General features: G+C 36.3%; 2 protein-coding genes and 1 non-coding gene across 6 annotated transcripts in view; 2 read left to right on the forward strand and 1 right to left on the reverse strand.

The window, feature by feature from the left end:
* CTNNA3 (catenin alpha 3) overlaps positions 1-20221 on the reverse strand; it is a 2003993-nt gene that overhangs the window by 1212962 nt on the left and 770810 nt on the right. The gene's annotated exons all lie outside the window — the stretch shown is intronic.
* LRRTM3 (leucine rich repeat transmembrane neuronal 3) overlaps positions 1-20221 on the forward strand; it is a 178719-nt gene that overhangs the window by 47432 nt on the left and 111066 nt on the right. The window lies entirely within an intron of this gene.
* On the forward strand, positions 2810-2885 carry TRNAS-GCU (transfer RNA serine (anticodon GCU)). The gene has a single exon. It is a non-coding gene; the product is annotated as a tRNA-Ser (tRNA).

Consider the following 20221-nt stretch of genomic DNA (forward strand, 5'->3'; position numbering starts at 1 on the left):
GCATGCCCACCAGGGGGCAATGCTCTGCCCCTCTGGGGAGTCGCTCTGTTACAACCAGACCAATTATAGTGCCTGAGGCAGAGGCCACAGAGCCATCCTCAGCGCCCGGGCCAACTTTGCTCCAATGAAGCCTTGGCTGCGGGAAGGGAAGAGAGAGACAGAGAGGAAGAAGAGGAGGGGTGGAGAAGCAGATGGGTGCTTCTCCTGTGTGCCCTGGCCGGGAATCAAACCCAGGACTCCTGCATGCCAGGCTGACGTTCTACCATTGAGCCAATTGGCCAGGGCCATAAAGGCTTTCCTTTCTTAAGGTTTCTATCAAAGCCTGATGACTAAAAGGCTGAATACTGTGAAGAGGAATCAAGAATTGAGACATGATCTGTCTTTGACTTCTTTTCCAACTCTCTGATTCTCTGAGTCTAGGACTGTCAAGGACAGAGGATTTGTCTTAATAGTTTGTGTATAACTTTTAAGAAATAATGGTGGCTTTGTGCCAGTCCACTCACAAAATTGTGTGATTCTCCATATAACTTTAGTCAAGGTCACAATCTTTCTGCTAAATCCTCAGCTGCTCAATTCTCTATTTCCTAGATTTAGTAGTACTCTCTTCCTGTTTCTTTAAGTGAAAATATGAATTTTCACTTCTTTAATCAGTCCACAGAAACTGCTCATTGGAAAACATATAAAAGTTACTTATTCTGAAGTATAAATGATAAAACAATAACTGTTTAACATGCTATTGAGTTTCAAAAATAGGAGTTATACTTGAATCTTTCACCCAATCATCTTCTTTCATTTCCCTCTATATTAAATAAGTCAGTAATAGCCCAACACTAACTAGGTCAGTCAATCCACAAAACTTTGTTGAATACATATCTGTTAGTACTGGCAGTACTGTAGTGAACAAAACAAATAGTCTCTCCCTTGCAGGTTTAATGTCTGGTAGGAATACCTTTAAAATAATTGCAAATAACTAATTAAAAATTATAAGTATCTCTAACACTGTAAGGTAAAGAACATAGCTTTGGAAAGCATTAAATGGAGTGGGATGCTAACATGGGGGTTCAAGGAAGAATATCCTGAGAAAGGACATTTCCGCTGAGACCTGAAGTTAAGGAATTACACAGAGAGAAGAGAGAAGAATAGCGTGTGCCAAACATCCTCCAGGCTCTGGAATCCACATGAGCCCTTTCCATTTTCCTCACCACCACTTTTATTTCTGCCCTCTTCACCTTTTCCATAGGTTATTATAACAAACTCACTACCAGTCTGTCCTGTAAAATGTTGAAAGATCTTTTTATGTAATATTGCTGTAACAATGTCATCCCTTACCAAAAAACCTACAATGATATTCCTTAAAGAAAAATGGTGAAATTCCTATTTTGCATTTTTAGCTCTCTTCAATCTGAGTCAAACTTACTTTTCTAGTCTTATTTTTTATCACTTTTCTACTAGACGGACCTATTCACATTCTACATAAGACACTTCTGTTCTCTGTATTGAGTGCCATTTTTCTCACCATTCATTTTCTCCAAAAACAGGTTTTCAAATCTCATGTCAAAGATTTATTAGCAAAATGTAAAAGTTAATCACAGGCCTCTCAGAAACTTTGCCTGCATGTTTTTCAAGTAGTTGTTTTATAAATAACTAAATATGGGTTTATCATTTGGTTACTGAAATGAATCAAAGTTGAAAGTTCTAGCATGAGAAGTTTATTGCACATTTTGTGGGATATCAATATAATTTCTATGTCTAAATCTTTTCACAAGAGTTAGATAATGGTTGGTAGTTCCATTGTCTATAACAATGATCCCAGATAAATACAGGGTGGGGCAAAAGTAGATTTACAGTAGTTCATATAAAAAACCCCAATAATAACAAATAATAATACAAGAATAAACTCTGTATTTTATGTACTCACAACTATAAACCTACTTTTGCTATAGCTTGTAAGTGAAAAAATATATTTAGTACTTGAGATGATCAAATTTGTTTAAAGGACTTAAAATGCCTGTGACATATAAAGATCTTGTGACATGACCCGAATTTAAGCTTCAATAACATTTTAGAATTTATAGGAGTGGCCCCAGGTCAGAGCTCACAGAAAGAATGATATCCTGTTGTTCCTTGTCATGTATAGAAGTATAGAATAGAAAGCCCGGACTTCAGCATTCCAATATAAAGAACTTCCAAATGTGTTCTAAATTTATAAAAATAAACCATGCCTTGTTTGGGAGATAAAAGAAAATTTAAAACAGCTGTCTGTCATTGTTAGCTAAGGAGTCACTATTTTGCCATAACAAAGAGTATATAGCCCAAAGAAAGAAAATATGATTATATTTCTGAGATAGGTAGAAAGTTTCTGTCCAATAATCCAATGCTTCAATTATCATTGAATTTAAGGTAAGTAACACTGTATAACATCATCTATGCCTGGACAACTTCTGTTTGATTTGGAAACTACACAAAATAGTTCATAAATTTAAGTATTCTCACCTGATGTTTTATAAAAAAATGACATATAGTCAAACTTTTATTCCTAAGTGTAAGAAAACCAAAGTTGTATATAAAAATCCATATTTCTGTAGACCATCATGAATGACTTGATGCACATGCTATTAATGATACTTCTAAAAATATGGTCCCAGAGAATTAAGAGAATTGAGAGTTGCTATTCAATGAGTATGTGCACTTATAAATTTGTTGTGAGGACAGACTTCACGTTAAGTGATCTTACCACAGTTAAAACGATTGAGAGAGAAAGAAAGCTTGCTGAAAGAAACTCTAAATCATAAATAAAAAGTTTGCAATTGCCCTGGCCAGTTGGCTCAGTGGTAGAGCGTTGGCCTGCTGTGCAGGAGTCCAGGGTTCGATTCCCGGCCAGGGCACACAGGAGAAGCACCCATCTGCTTCTCCATCCCTCCCCCTCTCCTTCCTCTCTGTCTCTCTCTTCCCCTCCTGCAGCCAGGGCTCCATTGGAGCAGAGTTGGCTTGGGAGATGGATGTGGCTCTATGCCCCCTGCCTCAGGCACTAGAATGGCTCTGGTTGCAACAGAGCAACACCCCAGTTGGGCAGAGCATCGCCCCCTGGTGGGCATGCTGGGTGGATCCTGGTCGGGCACATGCGGGAGTCTGTCTGACTGCCTCCCCGTTTCCAACTTCAGAAAAATACAAAAAAAAGAAAAAAAAAGTTTGCAATTCAGAGAGTTTCAGTGAATACATTCACTAACATGTCCCACAATTTCATAAAACATTTCTATTAATTAAATAAAAGTAACATGAAAGCAAGGCTCAGCATTCAAAATAAACTTGGTCTAAGATTTTTGCCAAAACTGAATTATTATGAAATATATTTATATGAATTGTACAAAACCTATCATTTGAAGGACGTCTTTACTCAATCTTTCTGATAAAGTGATGAGCCCTTTCATAAAATAGCCACTCCTCACATAGTTATTTCTTAAATATGACTGAGATTTGGATCATTATAAAGTGAAAAAATCATATATATAATAATTAATATAATATAATATAATATAATATAATATAATTAATATAATATAATATAATAGTATTCTATTGGATTTGTTTGTTCATAGTTTTAGAACACACCTGCAGAACTTTTTTCCATTCAGCAGCTTAATAAAAATATTAAGTACTATAGGATTTCCATACAGCATGAGATTCTATATCACAGAAACAAAAAAGTCTAGAACCAGAGTGCCAACTTGATTGTTATACAAACCAACTTGCTGGTTTGTATAATCACTCCACCAGGCACTGGCCATGGTACCTGGGAGAGTCAGTGAACTATTCTATGCCTCAGCTGCTACATCAGTAAAATGAGGAATAAAATAGTACTTACAGCACAGATTATTTGCAGAGATGAATAAGACGATATAGATAAACTTCAGATAATACTGCTGGGCAAACTGAGTGCCCAATAAACATTAGCTCCACTTTATCATCATCCTCATCCTCATCATCCTCATCATCACTGAATTCCAAAACGTTTAAAGTTTTTTTTTTTTTCTATGGAGAGAAAGTTCTTTGAAATGATACTGTAATTTTTTGGATTTTGAAACACCAGGCTCAATTGCCTCCCTGCTCCCCACCCCCAAATAAACCCCGATTGGTTTGGTTCTACGCCTGCTTTACTTTCCTGAAGCACTGATTGAACAGCAGGTGGTTATGTCTCAAGTTTTTATCCTTTTTGTTTAAAAAAAGGAAAGAAAACAAGGTTATATCTTGGCAATAGAGACATTCCTCCCCCTCCCTTAAATCTGAACAGGGCTAGAATATCTCTAATAACTTGTAAGGCACCTAATATATCTCCTGATTACTAATCAAACAGTCAACATTTCATTTCTGAACCTGGGGAAAGATTCAAGTTAAGGGTAAAAGTCAAAAGGTTTAACTGAGCCATAATAGTCAGTAGCCATTCTCTCCTCAACACCATCAACAAAGTCAATTACTGATTTGAAGACCACCTTGTCTACTCTCTTAAACTAGGTGCACCATAGGCAAGAAAGACAATAGTTTTTGAGATCCAAACATGAGGATGAAGGAAAGGCTTACTGGCTGCTTACTCCGTTAACAGTCAAGTACATGGGGAAGCCACCTTCTGGCTCACACAGAGGAAAAAGAACCATGACATTGCAACAGCTGTCACTGGCCTTTTCTGTTTCCCAAGCAGAAATCTGAATTGAACGGGAACCAAAACTATTGAGACCATCCTACCCACTTATGACTAAATGAGCCAAATGAATAGCAAAAAGGCAGATGGCCCTGGAGTGAATGAGAATCTCACAAGCCCACAATTCAGTTGAAATAAAATTTTGCCACCTCAGCTTTGAGTACAAAATTAAACCAACTGAATCCTCCCACAGTTTTTCCTAAGATAGAGCTAGTTAACCTTCTGAGAGTCCATTATCAGAAGATAGCCTTCAGGTCCAAGGGTAGTGAGTCTCGAGTCCTGTAATAGTCAGGCTTGGCCTTGACTTCCTATACTCCAGAACTCATTTTTTCAGACATTGATCACTTCAAGCATCAATCATTTTTCTAGCAGTTTATTCCTAAATCAATATCCTGCCTACAGTAAGTCCTAAAATGAATTATCACATTTGTAGCTGTTTTCTTTTAGCTTTAATTCTATCTGTAAATATTTTTCTGATTAGACCGCCTGCTTTAAAACTTCATCAGCTCCCTCAGGCATCACTTACGCCGAATTCCCACTCTTTTCCAGGACTTGGAGTCCTTGGGAATTGTCACTGATCATGGGTTACCCACTTTCAGGTCTGTCTTTTTGGCAGCCTGACCTCACTTTTTTTTTATCTCTTCCTCAATTACAGCCTATCTCCATTGCTCTTCTGGCCAACTTCCATAGCACAACATTTTCTTCCTGCTGCAGCTAAATCGAAGTCTGCAGCTGTTTTAAGATGGCATCTGTGGTTAATTTTTGGTACAATATTGCACATCTTGAATGACAGTAATGTTCGATGCCACTGCAATTTTATGCAAGATTTCAGACGAATGGAACCTATTAACTCTGTAAACTAATGCATTATGGAAGTGGCATGACACTTAACTGCAATATACAGTGCCTGCATGGGAAAACACCAGGTGCCTCCAAACACTTAAGAACTGAGAACACTGCATCACTTTCCTGTGGCTGCAATGCTTTATAGTTTTACCATTCACTTGTTCCCAGAGTAGTATCAAAAGAACAAAGAGAAAATGAAATCCACATGAAGTTCCCAAAGGTTGCCTATTTGGCTCAGCTATTTGTTCATTTCTCTTGGTAATGGGATTGTTCTTGGAGACTTTTGACAATATGAGAATGCTTTCTTCTACCTTTAATGATGAGACAAGGGGCTCCATACACATACTGTTACATACGTGAGAACTCAGTGAAAAGGAGTAAGCTGACCAATATCCTAGGGTAGACCAAAATTGTGAAACAAACACAGTTTGTTATTCTGGCAGTTGGAACAACTGAATTATTTGGAAGTGTGGAACTGAAGGGAATTAGCCCCTTTAAGGGCAGCCTAGAGCTAAATTTTGGTAATTAAGCATTTAAAATAAAATAAAAGCAATTGGAAGCATCATTTTTTACTGGAAAAAAGAAACAGAGATGAGAGACTGACATAATTGCTTTCAAATAGCAACACTAACCCTCAATAGTTGAGTGATTCAAGCAAGTTATTTAGTCTCTCTGAATTGTAGTTTTCAAGGTGTAATACTGTCTTTACATGATTCTTGACAACATAGTACCTAGGATAATGCCTACCTTAAGCCATATATTTTAATTTAAGGAGTAGAAAATGTTGCCTTAAGAATGAAAAAGTGGCTCTGGCTGGTTGCTCAGTGGATAGAGGGCATGTGGATATCCAGGTTTAATCCCTGGTCAGGGCACACATGAGAAGTGACTATCTTCTCTTCCCCTCTCTCTCCCCCTTCTCTTTCTCTTCTTTTCTCACTGCCAGTGGCTCAATTGGTTTGAGCATCAGTCCCAAGTGCTGAGGATGGTTCAGTTGGTCCAAGCATCTTCTGACTCAGGTACTGAGAATAGCTCGGCTGATTTGGGCATTGGCCCCAGACAGGGGTTGCCAGGTAGATCCTAGTTGGGGTATATGCAGGAGTCTGTCTCATTATCTCCCCTCTTCTAACTTAAAAAAAATGAAAAAGTAGCTTCTGAAATTAGACCAAAGCAATTAAAATAGAAATAAGAAATTCCATTCACCTTTTGAGATTATAAAAAATAAAAATAAAATAAAAGTGATCAATGAGCAGATAAGGCCAGAAGGGGTAAAAAAAAAAAGGTAACTAAGACAAGAGAAAATAAAAAGTAGGCTCTGGCTAGTTGGCTCAGCAGAAAAGTGTCAGCTTGGCATGTGGAAGTCCCAGATTCGATTCCCGGTCAATGCACACAGGAGAAGCCACCATCTGCTTCTCCACCCCTCCTCCCAACTCTCTCTCTTCCTCTTCCACAACCATGGCTTGAATAGTTCGAACAAAGTTGGTGCTGGGTATTGAGTATGGTTACATGGCCTCACCTCAGGTGCTGGAATGACTCAGTTGCTGAGAAAAAGAGCAGCGGCCCACACGAGCAGAGCATCAGCTGGTAGGGTGCTTGCGAGTATATCCTGATCAGGACACACATGAAGGAGTCTGTCCCTGCCTTCCCACCTCTCACTTAATAATAATAATAATAATAATAATAATAATAATAAAGAAAAAGTAGCATATAGATTGAAATATCAAAAGGCAGGTATAAATAGAGCCATGCCTTTCCAATTAAGTTATTATGAGGACATTAGGGACTGTGAGAAAGAAGCTGAAGTCCTTCAGTTGACCCAAGTAAGAAGAGAGTCAGGAAGAAAGCATAAGACCACAGGGAGACAACGCAAGCTCCATCTTAAGCAGTTGTCTGCAGAGGGCTTGAGCCTTCCAGCTCTGACAGCGTCCTTGGCTCAGGCAGTGGAAAAGGAAGCACGCTAATGAGCAGAAGGGCACGGTGCTGAGAGCAGCGACTGCCGAGCTTACTGGTCAGGCTGGGGCTTTTCATTTCATCAATCACTTAAAATCTGCTATATTGAGTTCACAAAGTCAGCAGGACTTTAAAATTAATGAGTAAAATATTTTTTTTACTGTTTTTGAAACCACTGCAGGGTCTACAGCTTAGCACATTCGGCAGAAAGACACATGGAGGCTTTGGCTGCCTCAAATGTCATTCCATCCTAGCCCCACTTCCATGTTCCTCACCTCAACATCGGCAAACAAACTGGAGCTGGCATAAGACCCTGGTGCATTGTGCCAGTAAAATCTCTCTCTGCTATCTGGAGCAGGGGCAGCCCCAGCTGATGTGTCTGTGTTTAGGCGCTCTTGAGTCTTGTACATGCGCCCAGGGCCCTCCAGATGGAGCAGACAAGGAAAGGAACAGGAAATCTACATGACAAAGAATATAGAACACCAGGAGGACTGCTTGTGTGATTGTGGTTCTTGAAAAGTAGTTACAGCACCACCTACTGTAGTAACATCTAGACTGGAGTTTTTAATGAGCTATTTCTTTTGGACAACACCAAAACTGGGAAAAGTGCTGAGGGGTCTGTTGTGCCAATTAACCCCTGGCCCAATGACAAGAGCACAGAAATACAGCTTAAGTGGAAGGTAGCAGGGATAATTTAGCTTTTCTCCACAGCAAAAGAGCTTTTGACCTGCATAATTTATTCAGGAAATAGTTAAGAGGAAAAAACTGTAGGTGGTTAATTTTAATATATTAGTATAAAATCATTTCCTGGTCACTTTTTAATTTTAGCAATTTTCATACCACTACACTGTGTTTTAATAAAAATTGAAATTTCATTTCAATTAAGCCATCTACAAATTTCAGGAAGAATTCCTTGCTTTTTATAAAATCATTAGAAATATCATAAATACATATTTATTCATGAGTCTTCCCATCAGAATAGCAATATTTTCTTTCAGAATCAACAATATTATTTACTCAATGACATCAAATATAAGCAATTTTTATATATTTCTTTTTATATATTTTTCTTAAATAAAACTATTTTCTAATAACATATGGCTTTCAAGATCACATATCATTTTTTCTTAAAATATTCCACATATTAAAAAAATATTCCACATATAGGCGGCTGGATTGGCCTTCATCTCAACTTTATTTATGAGAATGTATTTCCTTTACCTTTCCCATGAGCTCTGGAAAACATCTTTGTAAAAGCTTACTATACTTATTAGTCTTCCCAAAATGCTGTTAGAAAATAGAACCTATAATACCTAGAGTAATGTGATTTCAATTTACAAAGTACAAAAGTATATAGTGAGAATATTGATTCCTTCCACACTTCCCACCTCCCACTATTCCTGTTCATTCTGGGATCTCTGTGGCTGACATATAGTCTAGTACACATGCACATGCCCAAAATAAAAAAATCCTCAGAGGCACAATAGTGCCTTTGTATAATAGACAAAAAAGAAAGGATTGAAATGACATCTAAATATTCTGTGGCGAGACAGGGATTTTCTGATGGTTCAGATAACCAAATATGTGCACTGATAAAGAAGGCTGTGAAGTGAAGCAGCTTCATCCATAATCCTGTCTAAAGCATGAGGAACATCATGGTGGTACCCAAGCCAGACAGCTTAAATGGATCTGACCTACTAAGTGAAGATTTCAGGGTAGCAGGACCAGAACAAAATGACCACAGTGTTTTAGTAAAAAGAACACTGACCAAGAAAAAAGAGTTTTAGATTCCATTTGAACTCTTCTAATATCAACATTTATAAACTTAAGCATGTTGCTTCATTATAGGTATTGGAAAATAGAAGACTTTTAAAGTAGTGTCCCTAAATAAGTGTCAGTTCCAAAGCTCAATGATTTTCTTTGAAACTGATCCATTTTAATAAGTGGCACTGTGCTATAACTAATCTATAAATGTATGCTTGATGGAATTGACATTATTCTTCATGGACCAAGTACAGGTGGAAAGGAGTTATCCAGTAAAGAAACGTTTTTATAAAGAAATACCTTGTCTCCTTGGCAGAAAGAAGATTCCAGTTTTTAAAGAATAATGTCCTACTTTAATACTCCACCATATTGTGTGTACATGTACACACTATACGCACAAGCATACATATATTGGGGGTGATTATTTAGATTTTTTGACAACCTCATCTAACATGTAAGTTGGTAATAACAAAACAGTTCTAATTTAAAAACAAACACTTAGTATTTTCAGTCCACTTGGGATCAAGGTAATAGCTTCATTCTTCACCTAAACACTATGCCATTTATGAATTATATATATATTAAAAAAGTAATATCCTACTCTTGAACATATAGCCATATAAATTATAAGTAGAAATAAATGTCTCCAAGATTTCTGCTTTCCACCAAACATGCTCACTAATAAGTTAATGTTTATTTTTAAATTTTTCAATAAATAATGAAATAATTCACCAATAAATCCTGCTAAAATTTTACAGTTAAAATTTACTACCTGTTAAAATGTATTATTCTTGGGTTATAAAATATTTACTTCTAAAAACAATAGCTAACATTTGAGTGCTTTCTATCTGCTAGACTCTAGCTAAGCTATTTGCATACATTTTGTCATTGAATTCTTAGAAAAAATCAATTCTACAGGATTGACACTATTATAACTTTAATGTTATAGTTGGTGGGTAACTAAGGTTTAGATAAGCTAAATATCTCCTAATGCCACAGAGTAAGTGGTCATATTGTCTTGTCTCCTTACCACCAGAACCTGAATTCTTAAGCCTTTTTCCTGTCAGCAAACATTAACTAAGCATCTAACGCACGCCAGGAATTATTCCTAGGTGCTATCCACTACCAAAACCACTTTTTACATCAAGATAATATATTGACCAGAAATGAGTATGTTTCAGGGAGTAGCAACATTCTTTCAGAATGTGATTTCACTTAGAAAAAAGAAACAAAAATCTAAAAGATAGCCTATAAACTTGCTAAAGGTACACCAAGAGAATAGCAATGCGATTTTAAATATGTAAATACTAAAAAGGATAAATGAGAAGATGGGAGAACAAGAAGGAAAAAAGAAGACTTAAGCAGTTAATTTCTTCTTGAATGGAGGAGACAGGTGAAATTGACCCAATGTAAGTACAAGAGAAAAGGAGATAACCAAAGGTGACTCCAACAAAATAAAAATCTGCATTTCTTAGAAGGTAATATTGGTCTCATAAATAGATGAAAGCAATAAAGGTAGATTTTTTTAAATGATAAACTGCTTTATAAACTTGATTTTTATATTATTTTTCAATGAGTTAATTATTCCTTTTAATATTATAGAATATATGAAAAGTATCTCCTGGAGAAGTTTCAACCTATTAAATATTTACTTCCTTTATGCTTTTTTTTTTCATGGTAGAGTATTTAAATGACTTAAGAAAATGTACTACACATAAAGGAAAATTAAAATGTAAATAATTTATTTTTAGTGAGTTTCCTTTCACTCCTTGTAGAAGTTACAAATAAACAGAATTAAGTAAAGGTATACCGTACAAAACATTATCTTTTTCTAATACAATTTTCTTGCTTCATTTTTGTTTTTGTTTTTTTTTTTTCTGTATAAAAGAGACATTAATGCAAAATCAAAGATCTGGTACCTGCCTCGATCCCACCCTCATTTCTTATAAACCTCCCCTTTCCTCAGTACACTTGAGCCGATATTTTTCAATTCTACAAACATTTAGAGCTCATCCCCATCTTAGCACCTTTGTCTCAATGTTACCTTTGCCTAGGATATTCTTTCCTGGATCTCCACATGGTTGCCTTCCTCAAGACTCACATTGTTTATTTCTTCACCAGAGAGGTATTTTTTCTAATCACCTTTATCATTCATGGGTGGATTGAAAATAAATGATGCAATCATAAAGTATAATTAATGAAGGGACTGTTACAGTAATATAATTATGATTTATTATAAAATTAGTTAGAGAAAAATAATCAGATAGTCAAGGAGGAGTGGTTAGCATCCCTGGAGGTGTGAGAGAGTAAGAAAAGGGACAGTTCCTAAAGCTTCAAGTATGCAAATGTATGGAGAGGCTCACCCAACAGGAGAGAATAACACTCACTATCCATCAGTGGGGACTTGGCAGGGAGGCTCCAGCGGAATATATAACTAGCACTCACCCTTCCCCAGTTCTCAAATATCCTGTCAATGGTTCTCATTGCACAAAAATGACCAGACACCTAATAATACAGTCCATAAGGTGAGCCTTAATATCTGTTTTTGTAACTGTAAACTCCAGGTTTTTCTGTCTTGTTCTTTTGTATATCCCAAAGACTAATTCAATGCCTATATATATTAGCCCCCTGATAAGTATTTAATGAATTAATTAGATCAGTAAAATTTCTATGATAAAAATTTTTATATTGAAAAAAATCTAATTATTCATGAGGAAATGATTCAGTAGTTTATAGAAGAATGATACAGAATGAAACCTTATTTCATCTAATAAGAATTTTAAAATGAATCAGTGGTACTTGGCTATAATGAATTTACAACTTCATGGCCATCAAGTTGATCGCTTTGATTTATTATATTTAACAAAGAGAGATTCCACCTATGCCATTGTTAACATGGAGGTTAAATGACACATATTATAGTCATTAATTTTTTTACTCATTCATTTATTCATTCAAAAATGTGTACTGAACACCTACTATATAGCATTATGCTTGGCAACACACTTGAATACAGCTGTGAGGCAAACAGTGAAATTTCCCATCCTTGTGACATTTCCATTTAAGTAAGAGGTCAGGGTCAGGTAGTCAGAATAGGCCTCACTGATAAGCTGATATTGGAGCAAATATCTGAAGGAAGCAAGGAGAAGGAACCAAGCAGATATTCGGAAGAGTGGTCTGGACAGAAAGAATAGCAAGTGCACCAGCCCTGACTGGAGCAGAGTGCATTGTGAGCAATGGGGACAAGGCAGGGCTAAAAGCAGAGGGCAGTAGAGCAGGTGGTGAGGACTCAGTGTTTCCTCAGACGGAGAAGGGTGCCCACAAAGTGACACAATCCGACTCACATTTTAACAGGACGAGAGGCAGAATTAAAGAGCCAGTTTTAAGGATATGGCATTGATTTGGGTGGGAGATGATGAGGTAAGAAGTATTTGGATTCTGTGCATCTTTATGAGATGGCGGAGGTGAAAGAGTTTCCTGAGAGAGCATGAGGCTGGAGACTGTGAAGGGAGTCAAAGAGGATGCTGAGGTTTGGGTCTGAACAACAGAAGATGCTCATTTGAATGAATAAAGACAAAGTTTTTTTGTCTATATGATTTTTTTGTTTTCTATTTGACTCTGAAAAAAGATATTTATCCAGTTATTGACTTCATTGCCATGAAGATCGCCCAGTTATCATTATCGCCCTGCCATGAATCACTGAGGAGACATCTGGTCCTTAAAATTTGTGAAGTTAACTTTGGAACCCCCCTTTTTCATTCAAGGACATACCACTACATCTGAAATTTGAAATACTGAGCATTGGCTAAGACTTTGGCAAATAGCTATATCAAAACTATTTCATTTCTGCAAATTTGGTTCATGATAACTAAATGTAAATACAATTTGAAAAATAAATTTTGATCCATGTTTAAGATGTAAGCAATGGCTTTCCAATTTAATTTTATTTAGAATAGATTAAAGTAATCTTTTTAATGCAGATGACTTTGAAACATCAGGTTTTCAAATTAATCAAATAGTCTTTTTATAAATATTTCCATCATATCAAACATGAGTTACCAAACTGTAAAGAATTAGAACACAATAATGTGCAAATAGCATTGAAACTGTACTTAGTATAATTTAAGTTTCTGGTCAATAACTCACTTTGCTTTACTTTGGGCAGTAGATCCAGTGCAGCGTGGTGAAGAAGCACAAGGTTTAGAGACAGAAACTAAATTCACCTTTCCCGCTCCTTCAAACTTTCCTAACATCACAAACTTGGATTAGGTTCCCTCATTTCTTAATCTAAGTATATTCACCTACTTAAAAATTATTCCCAAATTAACTACCTCATAAGGTCATTGATAAGATTATATTTGGGTGTTTGTTCTTTTAGATTCAGATATTTTAGAATTTACTAATTTAACAGGATTTGGTAGAAATCCATTGAAAACATTTAAGCCACACAATGATTTTCTAGCTATCACACAGATGCTTATCTAAAATTAAACTATATATCTTCTACTTCCACTCTATAAACTAAGTCATTCTTACTAAATTAGAATGCTCTGCCCTCTGGATACTGTGCATTTTTTCTTCAGCGGTCAGTGTGACAATTTTACAGCATGGTGAAAATGATATTTTCATTATGATTTACCACGTTACATTGGTCCTTCTGACTGCCCAAAATCACATTGTTGTTTTTTTGTTGTTGTTGTTGTTTTAATCACATTTGTTTTAAGGCCTTTAGAACATTCTGCAGTCTGGTTAGATCTCCTCTCAATACTAGAAGCTAAAAATAAGGCCTGGACCAGTGGTTCTCAAAGTGAGTACCAGGGTGCACTGGTGCACCCTAGAAGACTTCCAGGTGTGCCCTATGGTATTCCAGAGAAATATGTGCCTGTTGAGGACCAAAAAACCAACAGGGTTTTTTTAGTTTAGATTTTTGGGGGACAGAGGTGTGGGGAATTGGCTGTAAGCTGACAGTCTGCCAACTCCTCACCTCACTTGCCTGATTAGGTTGCAAAAGGCTGTTAAGCTGTGGTGCTGGATTGTTTAACCTACCCTTCATGTTCTCTGGAAAGACTGGAGGCAAGTTTCTTCTATCCTTTGTTTGGTGTAAAGTTAAGATGATATGTATGGTGGGGGTTTTGGATTGATGATTAAACATAAGGAATTGTTTCTTGAAGCCTTTTGGATTTCTGTAAAAGAAGAATATATGGTAATATCTAAAAAAGCTTTGAACATTTTACTACAATTTTCAACATCCTATTTATGTGAATTAGGATTTTCTACCTTCAACACAATTAAGAGTAAAAAGAGAGGAATTCTTCAATGCATTGACAAGGAAATTAGAGTTTGCCTTTTAAATATATGCCCAAACATTGAAGAAATAGCTAGGACACATCAGGCTCATGTTTCTCATAAACACAAGAATGAAAAAACTTAACACATTTGTGCTAGGACCTGCTGAATTTACTAAATCTTACTAAGAATGTATCTATATATATAAAAAGTTAACTTTTTTGTCATTGTTTAATTTTTTAACCTCTCTTTTTTACGAATCCTAAAAAGCATAACTCAAAAAATGTAACATAAAAATGTTTTTTAATGTCAGAATAAATTTAATTTTGTCATATTTATTTATTTATTTATTATTATTATTTTTTTTGTATTTCTCTGAAGCTGGAAACGGGGAGAGACAGTCAGACAGACTCCCGCATGTGCCTGACTGGGATCCACCCGGCCTGCCCACCAGGGGGCGATGCTCTGCCCCTCTGGGGCGTCGCTCTGTCGCGACCAGAGCCACTCCAGCGCCTGGGGCAGAGGCCAAGGAGCCATCCCCAGCACCTGGGCCATCTTTGCTCCAATGGAGCCTCGGCTGCGGGAGGGGAAGAGAAAGACAGAGAGGAAGGAGAGGGGGAAGGGCAGAGAAGCAGATGGGCGCTTCTCCTGTGTGCCCTGGCCGGGAATCGAACCCGGGACTTCTGCACGCCAGGCTGACGCTCTACCCCTGAGCCAACCGGCCAGGTGTCATATTTATTTTAATTACCATAAAAGCACACTTGTACTTTATATTTTTTCTTTAATATTTGACTTAATTATTATAATATATTTCTCAGATATCTGTATATAGTGCACTTACAATTATTTTTAGGAATTTAAATGCAACCTGACTTCAAAAAGTTTGAGAATCACTGGCCTAGGAGCAAGGGGAGAAGTGAAATTTGTTTTCCCATAACACTCACAATGGATGGATAATTATGAACCTTTCCTGAAACTCTGCCTTCTTCCAGGTTAGTGCCCCACCCACCAGAACATACACACTTCAATGACACTAGTTTTACCTATTCACTCTGACCACTCATTGCTGGCTTACCTCCCTCCGTCTTGAAGTTCATGTCTGACGAAGCTGCTCTTGGAGACTTATTCCTCAGTTCTTTTTCATTTTCACACTTCAAAAAAAATTCATTCTAACCTCTCCTTTATCAGGTTTATTATCTCTATGGCAATCAGCAGTGTTTTCTCCCTTCCCTAAATATTTTGGGCATTTTATCTGTTTCATTTTGGTGGCTCTTAGCAATTAGAAATGAAGAATCAGAAAAAGATTTAGAGTAAAAACTTTTTAAATGTGATACCAAAATCCTATTTTTTTCTCTCCTATTGGGCTTAGCATAGTGAGCTGCTACAGCCTTAATACTTAACTCTTGAATTAATCTACTGCTATTCCAGAATATAATATATTCTCACATTATTAATACATATCAACTTATTCCCTAAAGTACATAGAAACAGAGAAAAATCATTCATATAAAATATTTTTGTTTCCAAAATTGATTTTTGGTTATTTTTTTATGTGTAACAGAATTAGACTTATGTTAATGGCTAAATTTGTTTTGATTTTATTTGCAGAATAAAGTGGGTAGAGCAGATGCCATACTACAGTTAGATTATCATGCACATTTAGACTGACACATTATCATCAGTTCAAATGTCTATGTTAGCTGACATACAAAAGATTTATTTACATTTTGAATGAATTTTTTGTATACATATGTGAATAACTTATCTAACACATAATTTGTACAGAATAAGACGACTAATTTAAATTTTAAAGATTTACCTCTAGATTGTTTTATGAGTGAATTTTCTTAGAAAATTCATTCCCATGGCACCAAAGGGATCATATTTGGCTGATGATCTGAGCCCATCCAGAAAACAGAGTTGTCTTTTTATTTACTGCTATAATTTTATATTTTAAATAAGAGAAATTATATTATTATTTTAATGGTATTAGGATTTAGCACAGTGCCTAACCCTTAATTATGCTCAAAAAATATTTGTTGAACTAAATTTAAAAATTAAGATAATTATTTCAGTATCATGGTATAAACCTTACATAAAACACATGACTCTAGGAAGCCCACCTTAATGTAAGATGGGTTCATTTAATAAAGTCTTCATTTTCTATGAGTTTGTATTTCAAGCTTGTGAGCAGACACTGAACTTCTGTTGCTCACTTCAGTCTGTTGTATGAATGAAGTCAGGCTTTTGTTATGGTAAAAATAATGAAGTGGGGTCCATACTCCACATGGATTTATATTTATAACAAAGCTAAAATTGAACCCTTTAGGGTTCATTTGGACAATTTGGAATTTGAATATCTCCCTACATGATAATGTTTATAGGTTGAACTATGTAACCAAAAACTATTCCTTTCCAATGCTGATAACTCATTCAATGGGATGAAATTTTATAAGCATTATGGCCACATTACTATGCAGTTCTAGTAAATTTAATATAGTGTCTAGTTAATTTGTCTTGAATGGCAGGCAAGCACAGTATCATTATGTCTATGAACACAATGCTTTTTGAGTAGTCAAATCACATGCATTAAACCATTTAGAGATATAAATACTTTCTAGTGGTACCAGTCTTACAAGATATCCTTCAGAAGAACCTTCAGAAAATCATATTTGACCTTGAAGAACTGATAATCTAAAATACATATTATTGGAATTTTTACATGAACAGCACTTTACTTTTTTAACAACTTTTTTTTTGGGGGGAGAGAGACAGACAGACAGGAAGGGAGATGAGAAACATCAACTTGTAGTTGCAGCACTTTAGTTGTTCATTGATTGCTTCTCATACATGCCTTGACTGGGGGCCTCCAGCCGATTCAGTGATCTCTTACTCAGCCAGTGATTGTGGGCTCAAGCCAGTGATCTTGGGCTTAAAGCCAGAGACCTTTGGGCTCAAGCCAGTTACCATGGGATAATACTGATGATTCCACACTCAAGTCAGAAACCCTGCACTCAAGCTAGTGAGTCTGAGCTCTAGCTGGCAACCTTGGGGTTTCGAACCTGGGACCTCAGTGTCTCAGGTTGATGCTCTATCCACTGTGCCACCACCAGTCAGGACATGAATAGCACTATAGAGTTTTCCCAACTATTTCAAACAATCAATAATTTTAAGATGCTATTAGGCCAAGCTTACTAAACTTTTGTCTTTTAAATTGACATAATTTGAGGGAAGTCATTTGTTTCTAAATTTTCTGTACATTGCTCATCAAGACATAGAAATATCTGTGCCACTGTCCAGAAAGTAGTTTGTTCTTCCTAGATAATACTTCCTAAAAAAGAAATGGACTTTTGATCAGTTTCAATAGGCTATCTAAGGAAATGATATTAACATAAAAAACCTGGGCCTGTGGAGGCAGTGGTGCAGTGGATAGAGCATTGGACTGGGACACAAAGGACCCAGGTTCAAAACCCCAAGGTCCCTGGCTTGAGTGCAGGCTCACTAGCTTGAGCGTGGGATCACAGACATGACCCCATGGTCAAGGCTTGAGCAAGGGGTCCCTCGCTCTGCTATAGCCCCCTGGTCAAGGCACAGATGAGAATGCAATAAAAGAACAACTAAGGCGCATCAACGAAGGTTCTCATCTCTCTCCTTTCCTGCCTGTCTGTCCCTGTTTATCCCTCTCTGTCTCTGTCAGAAAAAAAAACAAATTAAAAAATAAAAAACCTGGTAACAGTCATTTTTGTGTCAATTTCCATTTATTTTGATTTTTTTAATATTTTAAAAGCACTTACTTGAACACTTTTGAATACCACTATCATATAAACATTTCATAGCCTCAGTAAAAATGAAATGCTTTTTTCACCACTAGTAACAGTTATCCAAACTCTGTGCTTTTTTAAACTTAAACAGTATTTTCTGTAGAATACCTTCTAGTTCCTTCTGCATATAATCCTAGGATGCTTTCTAAAACTTTTATGTCATCAGTTCTAATTAATTTATACCAAAGGCCATCTCCTCATTCTAAAAACCAAGGCCATTTATTTACTATTTCTCTTGGCTATTAGCCCTCATTCTTACTGTCTCAGTCAGTGTCACTTACATACTCTTCTGTAATTGTATATTTTCAGTCATTGATCTGATCCACTCACTGCCTTTAAATATAATCTAAATGCTGTGGATATAATCTAAAAGTGGTAGATACCAAGGTTCTACCACTATTCTTGACTCTTCTTATAAAATCAGAATTGATTGCATTCTCTCCTGCAACTCTGGTGCCTCACTTCATCTCAACGTAACATAGGCAAAACTGAACTCTGCAACTCTACCCGCAATCACCCCCTCCCCACCCCAGCCTCACTAAGAATATTGTGGCCAGACTGACCTTTGTATGGTAACCAGAAGACCGTGGTTATTTCTCAATCTTTTTTCTGCTATTAACCATTCTTAGGCAACATATTTTTGTATCTCCTTATCTACTTCAACACTTAGTATATGAAGGTCCTCTGCTTTACCAGATGTTTCCAAAGAACTAATATCAATTACATCGCAATCAGCAGCATATAGAAGTTTCCATTTCTATACACCTAAACATTTGGTATTGTCATGCTTTAAGTTTTAACATCTACTGGCTGTGAGATATAATCTCCTTATTGATTTAATCTTTATTTTGCTAATTGCAGGTGAAACTGAGCATCTTATCACACATTTATTTATCCTTTGGTTTTCCTTTTCTGTAAATAGCTTGGTTATGTCATTTGCCTCTATTACATTAGATTTATGCTTTCCTCTTCTTTTTCATTTTTACTTTCTAGGAATTCATAATACCACCTGGATACAAATCCTTTGTCAGTTCTATGTGTTACAGGTATCTTCTTGCACTTTGCTTTTCAGCTATGTTTATGGCAATCCTTCATTATACAGAAATTTAAATGTAATGTTCAGTTTATTAAAAATTTCATTTAACATTTCATGACTTGTTTGATAAATTCTTTTTATCCCATAGTTATAGAAACATTTTCTCCAGTTTTCTTACCACAGTTAAAATATGTAAGTCTTTCTATGCTCCATAACATGATGAGTTTCCTCTCACTGCACCATTATCATGCTGTTTCAGGTTATTATTGCTTTAAACAAGCATTTACATTGGTGTTTTAGTTGCCTATTGCAGTAAAACAAACTGCCCCAAAATTTGTGGACATTTTTAAAAAATCATCATTTTTCATGATTTTGTGGTAAACCTCAAATTCTGCTTCCTATTGTATTACTTGGCCACTGGGACAACAATGAGCTATTCACATAGCTGACATTTGGTACTGGCTGCCAGGTGGTAGCTCAGCTGGGATTGTCAACCAGAAGCCTTTATTTTCTTTCCCATGGGTCTCTCCATGTGACTATCTGGGCTCTGGATGGGGTTCAATAAGAAATGTTCCAAGTTTCAGAAGTCTTAAGGCCTAGACTCAGAAATATTCAAAGTTACCTCTATTACTTTATCAGCTTCAAAAAATAAATTCTGCCTCTTGATGAGGGGAGTGGCACAAATGTCACATTGCCAATAAAACACCTAGGAAGAGGGATGGTGTTGTGACCATCTTTCTGAATATAGTCTGCCATGTTCTAGCATGGCAACCTTACCTTTTCCTTAGGCTTCTGAAACATAATTTTGGTATTTTTATGTCTTCCATC

This window comes from Saccopteryx leptura, chromosome 9 (genome assembly GCF_036850995.1).
Source record: "Saccopteryx leptura isolate mSacLep1 chromosome 9, mSacLep1_pri_phased_curated, whole genome shotgun sequence".
Lineage (NCBI taxonomy): Eukaryota > Metazoa > Chordata > Mammalia > Chiroptera > Emballonuridae > Saccopteryx > Saccopteryx leptura.